The sequence below is a fragment of the Aegilops tauschii genome, chromosome 6, assembly GCF_002575655.3.
Source record: "Aegilops tauschii subsp. strangulata cultivar AL8/78 chromosome 6, Aet v6.0, whole genome shotgun sequence".
NCBI lineage: Eukaryota > Viridiplantae > Streptophyta > Magnoliopsida > Poales > Poaceae > Aegilops > Aegilops tauschii.
In genome coordinates this window covers 332,041,253-332,051,390 of record NC_053040.3, presented here as the reverse complement: position 1 = coordinate 332,051,390, position 10,138 = coordinate 332,041,253, and the positions used below count along the sequence as shown (strand labels likewise).

Below are 10,138 nucleotides of genomic sequence, written 5' to 3'. Positions count from 1 at the left end.
CCTTCCGTCCCGGTTCTAGGCACGAACCGGGACCAATGGCTGTGGGCCAGGAGCGAGGTCCATTGGTCTCGGTTCGTGCCTAGAACCGGGACAAATGGGTCCACACGAACCGGGACAAATGCCTCCCGAGGCCCGGCCGGCCCCGTGGGTGCACGAACTGGGACGTATGCCCCCATGGGTCCCGGTTCGTGACAGAACCGGGACTAATGGGCTGGCCAGGCCCCAACCAAAGCCCTGTTTTCTACTCGTGAATCGTCATATTGGTAGGCTCCATATGCATATGCATTATCGACGAAGGATGTCGAGGTGATGCGCAAACTCAGAGCCTCCATATTTACTGCCTCCGTAGTCATGGGACCTACTCGTCAATGGGACATCCCTTTCCCCAATCTCCCTGCCATCCCATGAAGTTTCCTTCGTGCCACATGCAACTGCCATATGAAGTATGTTCCAAAAAGCAACCCCGAGAATCCAAATATGCAGGTTGGGAGGAGAGATATGGAGGGCGGTCCATAAATTATGGTGTCCGGCTAGGGAGAGATACACTTTGGGTCCACTCGGTATCATGGTGTCCATCATCGCTTGGCCAAGCACAGTGACTAAGCTGTGTTAGTCACGGGGAACATTAAAATACGAAAATGAGAAAAGAGTATGAATCGGTAATGAGAATAAATAGGTATATAGATCAAAGTATTCATCATGGGGATACCTTTTGAGGTCTCACCAAGGGTTTTCGTAACGCATTGCGAAGCAAAGGGAATTGTATATGATAACATAAGGTTTCTCGATAAAGATCTTTTTGGTATGCATGAATTATTATGGGTGTCCATATCCCATTAATAATTATTGATCGGAAGGTGTTCCGGACATGACCGTATATTGTCAAACCTTTAGGGTCACGCGCTTAACGACTAGCGGTATTTAGGAGAACTAGGAGATAATGGAGGGAATTGGCATATGGAAGTGTTCAGGATGATCCTGGAATTCTTCTAGGAGGTCATGGCAGTGTCTCGATTATGCCCAGGAATGTTCCAAAAGCACCCGAAATGTTCCAAAGGTGAGGGAAGCCTCTAGAAGGGTTTGGAAGGTTTCGGAAGCTTCCAAAATATTATGCATAGATCTGGTGGGCTAAACCCCCGCTGCCTGGGGGCAAGGCACCAACAAGGCCCCAAATCAGTGGGACATAGGACTATCCTGCGCAGGAGGAAGGGGACTCCATGTGGAGTCGGGCAAACCCCCTGTCCTCCAATATATAGATGGCTAGAAGTGCCCCCAAGAGCACACCAAAGCCCAAGTTGGCTGAACCCCCTACTGCACGCCCCCTCCCCTCTCTCTTTCACTCTGATCTAGACTGGTTTTATATTGGGACATCGCTAGGCTCTCTCTCTCTCTCTCCCTCTCTCTCTTTCTCTCTCGGTTTGTCGTTGCACGTGTACAGAACACACGCGAGACACCAAGGACTGATGGTGTTAATTTTTCGATTCGTGGTGTGGGGCGCAAGGTGTGGATCAACGCTAACTAGAAAACGTAGAACACGCAAGGATCTACCCAGGTTCAGGTCGCATGGTTGCGTAACACCCTACTCCTGCTTTGTGTTTTGTTGATGTGGCGAACAGAGAGCTACAAACCTTTCCCAGGAAGGGAAAATGTTGCCTTTGTGCTCCTATGTGGTAACTAAAAAGTGTCCAACCCTTATTACAGTAGCCTGGTCCCCCTTTTATAAAACAAGGGGTACCATAGTAGCTACGATGGTCTATACCTAACTCTGAAAAATTAGGTGGATGCATTAAATGCACGGCGAGTGTCGTGGTATTCTGGCCTCCGGGAATGTACGCATGTCATGTCGTCGCCGCTTAAGGCATTTACCTGGTATTAGCGTGATGAACCAGCTCTTGCGCTGCTGTAACTCCACTGGCTCGCATGCATACCTACCACGTGCGGCAAAAGGCATGCATGTGCAGAACGAGTGCGCCACGCGTTGGCTTGATGTTTCCACTTGCCGGATGCGGGCCGAGTGAAACAGGCGTTGCAGGATGACGTAGCCGTTTCTGGATACCTCTTGCCTTGAGGTGTTGCATAGTCGCTTAGGCAACCCTTCCTGACGCACTTTGTCGCTGTTGTAATAGGATATGACAGATCTTGACAAATATCTACATGCCACCACAAATCTAAGCCCACAGTAGAAAGTGGACTCCTTCTGGATGTTGTAGTCAGTGAGAGTCTTCACGAAGATCTGCATACCACCACGGATTCAAGGTGGTGATCTGGTTGCCAGAGTGCTTCACTTGTTGTTCATCCCGGCAAGGAGGCTACTGTGGCCCATGCGCAATTGGGTGTGTGTGCCCAATGGTCGCAGTACCGGCACATTTGTTCTTCGTGCTGGTCCATGGAGTGTTGTATCTATAGATCAGAGGTGCCGTAATCTTTGACACCGGGATAATTGGAACAAGCAAGATAACATCTCTTCTTTAACTAATCGGCGGATCGTCCCGAAGAAATTCTCGTGGCTGGGAGGTATAACCTAGCTGCGAGAATCGTCGCGCTTCATCAACTCTTATTCCTCTACTTCTGATGCGTATATTGTTGATTAGATGATCGTTACATGTATCTACATAGTTTTCCTGGGATTGGATTGTGCGCATATTTTTTTTATTGATTAGCACATTCCCTTGCACATTGCCCATGGATACGATCGGTCACAAACAGTCTGGCATGCCACATGTGAATTACACTAGTGGCTGGGGTGCCACCTGGTGGCGCCACCTATGCGGTACTATGCGCACTAATCAAGCTGACGCACTTATTAACATGTTGACAGTTCATATGAGCAACAGTGGTTAAAATTATAACATACAAAATAGAACTGCAGCGGAAGAGTGTTTATTCATAAAGCAGAGCAAGAGAAATAGTTTGATCGATGCTAATAGGTACTCCCTCCGTTCCAAAATAGATGACTCAACTTTGTACGGAGGGAGTAACAGATAGATGACAATCTTACAAGGTGGATGACTCGTCATAGACACATCCAGATTTTCAAATCAAGGTTTAACAGTCTCCAAAAGGTGGATGATCTCCAAAAGAGAGGCAGAGTTCCTCGGATCACCAGAACACAGGCATACCAAGTCTTAAGAGAGAAACTAAATACGATACATGGATCATATGAATAGACAAGTTGAGGTCAACAATACTGATGCACAGTGAGACTACATCAGTGGTTCACTGAGCTGCTCCTACTGGCATTTAATCAACCAACTGGTCTACCATCAAGATAGACCTCACCACCATGAAGTACAAGCCCGCTCAAGAGGAGGTTCCTGACGCAGAGCCGCGACCTCAAGCACCTCACCACCAAGCCGAAACCCAGACATCAGCACAATCATGTTTGACGTTGGACTGCCTGTAACAATGAGAAGAACGTCATGATTCTCCAACGCAAGAGTTTCCAAGAATAGGAAAATAAATTTTACATCGTCTCAGATTCAGATGACCTCCCTAAATCAGAAGAACAGATTAATTAGATGTACCTAACACACACATGTACATGAAGATAGGATTGATAGATTTTATGTCAGTACCTAATCTCTAACCATCTTTGAGACCTCTCTTGGAACACTGTCCCCCATGGTGTGCAACCACCACCATTCAGCAATTCATCAAATGCCAGCTGCCTTTTAAATGCCACTCTTTTGCAATCCCTGCAAACAACATTGCAGAGACCACAAAAATCTTTGGAAAACTCTGATACAATATGTATTTGTTGTCTAGTTACTTTGCAAATTTAGAGCCTAATGACAGTAGTTTTTTCTTTAGAAAATAATAACAACGACGAGAGCGGTAAGGTCATACATGTGCGCACGAAGACTTGTCTTCGTAGCCTGATTTGGTAATGCGAGTATGACACTTGCATGAGTTCCAAGCATTGGTGCATGGTATTGGAGTTAGATGGCTGATCTAGAATCATTTACATGATTTGAGAAATCTTCCTAATAATTTGTTATGTGCAGAATTCAATGAAGTTTTTTAGACAGGTCGATGACTCTTGCAAACTTAATTATCTTAAGTTTCAAACAATTAATTCTTTGTATCTCCTGAACATACAAAAAGAAATAGCCATTGGCAGTCAAAGGAGCATAGACAAGTGTAATCAGAGGGATTAAATTGTTACCTGATCATAGAGTGTTCTTTATTCTTCATCCTTCAAAGTCTACAGAGAAGAGGCGAAATTGTATGTATCAGTACTATTCATAGCTATACATCCACAAATTGGTAACACACTAAGAGTACAATTCACCGAGCTAAATTTAGGCATTGCAAAAGCTATCAGTATCACTCAAACACCAGAATATTAGGTAGAAAGTAAAGTTGGTATTTGATTCATGTCATCAAAATAGTAAAACTACTGCAAAATGCAAAAGAGAAATGGTCTGAGTTGTGCATGCCTACTGATTGCAGAATAAGACAAAGCCATAACCTCTGGAGTGTCCAATTTTATTATCCCACATGGCTCAAGCATCCCTGATCATAAATGGGACACATGAACAACTGAAAAGCTACATTCACACTAGGTTATATTTCACTATCTCCTAACCAATCACAGCTCAGCCGCTCAGGACACTGTTCCTATCCTATGTGGACATCGCAAGAGGAGGCGGCTTGAGCACCTCAGCCTGTCCTATGCAGTCATTTTCACATGCTCACACACATTTGTCTTCTACTATGACGTTATGGCTTCCCAGTACAAGATGGAAGTTTGGCTTAATAAACAAAAAACAAGTTTTACTGGCTTGCATAGAATTTTTTTTAACAATATAATAAAATGAATATGTGAAATGAAACAACATTTTACATGTCATTCAGATCGAAGAAAGACTTGGTCTAGAATTATAAGGAACATTCACTTAGAGAAAAGTCTACTACAGCCAAGAAAGGGAGAAAGATAAATTAGAAACTTTCAGTTGATTGTTTATTTTCCATCAAGGAATCCAATTTAGCCCCTCAAAGACAATTAGCCAGAAACTCATGTGTGTGTGTATAGGAAAAATCCATCCTACCACCCAGTGTTAGTTACCATTAAATCAACTCAATACTATAAAAATTAGTGATAGAAACTCCTCTACATATCTTGTGCATACTTGTATGCAATTAGCATCTGTAAGCATGCATTGAGAAAGTTTTTCGTAGCAAAATTTGAGCCGAATATGAAATGATTAGGATCAATGCCAACAAACTGAGCTTAATATTGCTCAGTTTTCTACCACTTCATGAGGCTTGGCATCCCACTTGAAGGGAAACTAAAAGGTACATAAGACATATAGTTTTCTGCCACTTCACGAGGCTTTGCATTATTTGTTTCGTGCATTCAGATCCCCCCCTTCCATGTCTATTTCATGGTGTTTTTTATCACATCCATTGATCAAAGTACAATATCCCTGTGACAAATGTTTTGCACATTTCAAGCTGAAGAAAAGTTGGATGGAAGAAAATAGAAGATGGATTTTCATTCTGTTTGAAAAGATAGAATAAATATAATTTACAAATTCACAGTTCTATATCCGATGAGAAAGAAGCCTCGGTTTTAAGGAGACAGCAACACTATCTAGCAAAATAATCAACTAATTTGTCTCTTGTTAGGAGGATGATCTCAAAATACATCTCACAACAGTTTGAACTATCACAGCTGACCGTCCACTCTAAAAAACACATAAATATAAGTTAGTACATATAAATTAATCAGCACAAAGGATAATACTCCCTCTGTAACTAATATAAGACATTTTAGATCACTGAATCTAGAACGTCTTATATTAGTTGCTGTATTTTAGACCAAATAAGAATATATATTATTTGTTGTAGCTTAGGCATGTCATAATGCGGCTTCTTTTATAGTCCTTATGACAAAGTCAAACTATTTTAAGGAATGATTGATCAATATGTTTCTTGTCTAATTCGAGCAAGGCTTGATTTATTCTATTTCTCACAAAATGTTTTGAGCTTTTTGGTTGTTGGTATATACCCAACTAATTTACAGTGAGCACTATTCTCCTCTGCTACAAAAAAGAATAATATTCTGCTCAAGAATAAGTAATGTACGTATGTAACCTCAACATCGTAACCTAGTGAATGAATCAATCAGTGTGATGATGTATATAAACCTAAAAATGACAAGAACGGAAGCTCAGGACATACATTTATATAGATAACAACAAAAAGTGTGATCTGGTTAGGATCAAGAACCTGTCTAGAATAGTGATCTGCATCTCTTCTTATTCAAGCCATTTGAAATCTATCTTCTGCAACTCCTCCTACATCATACAAATAAAGATGTTGAACCAATAATATAATGCAAGACAAAACATTCTGATTACTATAATGATAATGAAAACAAATCCATTGAATTTTCATATTTTCTGTAATATTATACCCGATCATCATATCAACATTTTTATTACATAAAGATGTATTTGTCTGTGAAGATCTAATTCAACCCTGCAAAATTATAACATGAGTTAGCTCCAAAGCATTGAAATTTTGAAAACAATTTCCAGGCACATTACCTCATTGTTGATAAAGATCGTCCTCGTTGAAACACCACAGTTTGATGATAACTTCATAGTCCTTGCTTCCTTTGAGGTTCCATTCTTAACGGTACCGTTAAACAAGAGCACAAATGCAGCTATCAGTATAATTAGTTTGGGATTATGCAAAATAAAAGGAATACAAGAAATTAGTTACACACGGACATTCAGGTATTCAAACATAACACATGCATCTGAACAATAGTTTACCCAACCCTAAAAACTGAAGCATAAAACCTATAGTTAATGAGATAAAATGGAAATGGAAACAAAATTCTTCAAAAGGAAAATCATCTTAACTTCTAATAAATCATCGTTATTCAGGAAATAAATATATACAATGTATATATACCTACTTAATAAATATTTGAGCAATTGCAATACACTCGATTTGTTGTGCTTTGAAATGGACTGGTATGCTCAGGAAAAACTTGGTAGTTGACAGTTAGTAAAATAGCCGAGACTGGAGATAGATGCAGCAGAGTAAGACTTATATAGGTGGGAATAACAAACAAACAAAGCTATCATGTAGTCATGCACAACTAGGTCCATTCCAAGTTGACTTATGGTGCGTAGAAATTACACATATTGTTCAAACAGATACAAAGTAATGCAAGGCAGAACATGAAGTGATGATTGCAGAACTTAACTGGGTTTACTCCGGGAATGAGGAGGGCAATACATAGATCTATTCTGAATAAGTGAATCCAACATGTCATACATCACACTACATTATTTAATAACTCACACTACCAGATGGTAGTCTCCAACAAATTAAAATTGGTGCGGCATACCAAGAGGCCTTGTAGACAAAGCATATATATTGTTCAAAGCAAAGCATGGGGTAACATATTACTACTCAGCAGTCATCAAACTCAGGCACATGATTAAGGAAATCAATAAATAGTGGGGTGCCTCATACCTTGATGAAGCCAATGTCCTTGGCATAGTTGTGGAAGCAATGCCTGCAGCACACCCGTACTTCCGGATCAGGCCATGCGAGTTGCCGCAGACACGGGATACTCATTCATCAGATCCCATCCATGGAAATTTGATAGTATATGAGAAGAACAATAATCAGAAACAAAGAGGGGCAGCGGATCCAGAGGAGCGCATCAAGTACTGCATCTCCATACAACGTTAAATATATTATTTTCACATTCTTTGCTATGTGCTTGAAGCTAATCATTCCCTGTTCTTGTCAATCATGTGGATCATTCTCACTCAAAATTCCCACCAATGGAAATTGAGGAAATATTGTAAGCAACACTACAGAGCGAGCTGGATGTCGTTAAAGAAATAGTGGTTAGCACTTCTATTAAACAAATACTAATGTTATCGTCTGTATGAAAACCAAAAAGGAACATCATCATACCTTAACATCCCGTGACTAATGATCTAGTGTCGTCAAAGCAAATGGAATTATTAACCACCACAACTCGCCAAGCTTCGGGTAATTAACCTGAAACAATCGAAGAAGCAACTGGAGTGAACACCTTTAATGCTGAAATGGCTCCACATTACTGATTATGCTTCCGGCGCTGTTACAAGTATTTACTGCAGCACATTTTCTGATTATCATAGTAATTGTCCAATCGAATATTTTTATTCAATCAAGCAGGTCTCAAATTTTCCTAAATGAACTACTACTCCTACAAACATTAGCTTTATGACACTAATTAATCACCAGCTGTTAGTGGCGGATTATAGATAAAACTGAAAGCACAAGTGGCATGGTGCGCATCAATCAATTCATCGAACGTGATCTCGGGCAGCTAGTGCATCATGCCATTTGATTATACTTGTTTCAAATGTACTCCCTCCGTCCTGAATTACTTGTCGCTCAAACGGATCTATTTTTTTAGTGCTAAATACATCCGTTTGGGCGACAAGTAGTTTGGGACAGAGGGAGTATGTTTTTCTTCAAATAATTTGGGTGCCGATTTCTGTCCTCAGTAGTTATGTATGCTCTCGTGTCTAAGTGGCCGCGTCTGAACTACATTCTCACTCGATGTGTGAAATGAGGCATCCCATAATTTGCTTCATAATTTTTGTTTTGCTAATTAACCCATACAAAACATCATGAATGTTGATTTTTTTGCATAAACTGGTAAAACTTAAGCGTTTGACTTAGGACCAAACTAAAAAGAACATCCTATTTTAGGATGGAGAGGGTATTAATTATATGACACAAGAACAGCTACCTGAATGTTTATATAGTTGAAGGAGGTAAAAGGATAACACCACATGCCACACAAAGAATATTCAATCACGGGTGGGATGGGGTGGGTGGTGTGAGGAACCAAGCCATTATTAATCTAATCAATAAAGAGGCTATTCTAATCAAATCTAATAAAGAAAATAACAAGAGGGACAGGGAGAAGAAGATAGAACATACATGAACTGGACCTGAGGTCCGGGCCGCAGGCTGCCGATCTGTTGCCCCGTCGTGGCGTTCAGCCACCTTGAACTCCAGCAGCGTCTCACCTGAGGGCAGGACAAGCATCAGCCATGGAGATTCAGAGATTTATTAAGGAGAGGAATTGAGGACTGGACGGGGTGAGCGGACCTCCACCCACGGCTTCCTTAATGGCAAACTCGAGGGCACCAGCCCGCCCCGCCCCGCCCCCAGCAACAACTCACCTGGGGCGAGGGCGGCGGCTGTAACCCAGGCAGGGAGATGAGAGGAATGGGGAGGAGAAGGCGTAAGAGAAGGGGAGGAGCCGGCGGCGCAGGGACTCGGGAGAGGAGGAGGCGAGGGGAGAGGGGAATGGCACAGTGGGGAGCAAGCGTGTGCCGGCGGCTTGGTTTTACCGAGATTTTTTTTTCACCCCAGCGTTGCACAGTAACTTTGCCGACGTGTACAACGCGAGAGAGCGCCCTTGTAGCGACTGTTAATGGGTTGTATGGCTACATCCCCGGTCTAGTCAAGTGATATATTATAAGGTGACGTCAAAGTAGTGGTATCAGCTAATTACATTCCAGTTTGCTACACAAACGATCTGCGATTGTAAATTTTCATGCAATCGATCAATGTTTGCATATTAGGTGATAGATATTTTTAGTGCTAAAAAGTTCACTTCTCTAAGAAACAAAATTAGTTTTATTATTATTATTTTGGCAAAAAATGAGTTTTATTTAAATAGACGCTAAGCACGTATTTTGTGTGAAAGTTTACAAGCATGTTAATGACTCAAATGTGTACACCGACTATTTATTTTCACAGCTTATGAATGCCTCCATTTTATGAAAATAAACAAAGCAAAGAAGAACATGTTTTGTGCTTTCAAGTTGGATACGATGAAGGTATATGACATGTTGAGTGAGATTATATAGATGCTATCATGACTAAGGTGGGGTTTGACCAGCTTGGGTCTGTTTGATCATGGGCATGGTGAGTTCTGTCAAATTTCCAGTTTTGTTTAACGACAATAAACTTAAGGAAGTCAATCCACCTCGAGGAATCCGTTGACAATATTTCTCCATAGCTATTATTATTGGCAATGGAGGGCCTCTCCTGCCTCTTGAAAAGTAAAAGAGAGTCATCGCACCTAAGTGGAATA

At 41.2% G+C, this 10,138-nt stretch overlaps 1 long non-coding RNA gene across 6 annotated transcripts; it reads right to left on the bottom strand.

The window, feature by feature from the left end:
• Window positions 1–3,006: 3,006 nt before the first annotated feature.
• Window positions 3,007–9,409, bottom strand: LOC109731815 (uncharacterized). Of its 6 annotated transcripts, none has more exons than XR_006665436.2 (11): window positions 9,145–9,409; window positions 8,974–9,062; window positions 7,951–8,037; window positions 7,498–7,856; window positions 6,555–6,638; window positions 6,422–6,486; window positions 6,235–6,302; window positions 4,166–4,204; window positions 3,847–3,951; window positions 3,576–3,738; window positions 3,007–3,397 (listed from the first exon to the last, which is right to left on the bottom strand). It is a non-coding gene; the product is annotated as an uncharacterized lncRNA (long non-coding RNA). The 6 variants fall into 6 exon arrangements; XR_006665435.2 differs by having other exon boundaries at window positions 3,576–3,695; XR_006665438.2 differs by having other exon boundaries at window positions 3,576–3,695; window positions 3,847–3,946.
• Window positions 9,410–10,138: the final 729 nt, after the last annotated feature.